A 957-nucleotide genomic window follows, 5' to 3' on the forward strand; every position below is an offset into this window, starting at 1 on the left:
TCACTGTCTGGGTACTGCTACCTGTGTTAGTAAAGTCTGTGGTTCACTGTCTGGGTACTGCTACCTGTGTTAGTTAAGTCTGTGGTTCACTGTCTGGGTACTGCTACCTGTGTTAGTTAAGTCTGTGGTTCACTGTCTGGGTACTGCTACCTGTGTTAGTTAAGTCTGTGGTTCACTGTCTGGGTACTGCTACCTGTGTTAGTTAAGTCTGTGGTTCACTGTCTGGGTACTGCTACCTGTGTTAGTTAAGTCTGTGGTTCACTGTCTGGGTACTGCTACCTGTGTTAGTTAAGTCTGTGGTTCACTGTCTGGGTACTGCTACCTGTGTTAGTTAAGTCTGTGGTTCACTGTCTGGGTACTGCTACCTGTGTTAGTGAAGTCTGTGGTTCACTGTCTGGGTACTGCTACCTGTGTTAGTTAAGTCTGTGGTTCACTGTCTGGGTACTGCTACCTGTGTTAGTTAAGTCTGTGGTTCTGTCTGGGTACTGCTACCTGTGTTAGTAAAGTCTGTGGTTCACTGTCTGGGTACTGCTACCTGTGTTAGTAAAGTCTGTGGTTCACTGTCTGGGTACTGCTACCTGTGTTAGTAAAGTCTGTGGTTCACTGTCTGGGTACTGCTACCTGTGTTAGTAAAGTCTGTGGTTCACTGTCTGGGTACTGCTACCTGTGTTAGTTAAGTCTGTGGTTCACTGTCTGGGTACTGCTACCTGTGTTAGTTAAGTCTGTGGTTCACTGTCTGGGTACTGCTACCTGTGTTAGTTAAGTCTGTGGTTCACTGTCTGGGTACTGCTACCTGTGTTAAGTCTGTGGTTCACTGTCTGGGTACTGCTACCTGTGTTAGTTAAGTCTGTGGTTCACTGTCTGGGTACTGCTACCTGTGTTAGTAAAGTCTGTGGTTCACTGTCTGGGTACTGCTACCTGAGTTAGTTGAGTCTGTGGTTCACTGTCTGGGTACTG

The sequence above is a fragment of the Homarus americanus genome, unplaced genomic scaffold (genome assembly GCF_018991925.1).
Source record: "Homarus americanus isolate GMGI-L3 unplaced genomic scaffold, GMGI_Hamer_2.0 scaffold51859, whole genome shotgun sequence".
In the NCBI taxonomy this organism is placed as follows: Eukaryota; Metazoa; Arthropoda; class Malacostraca; order Decapoda; family Nephropidae; genus Homarus; species Homarus americanus.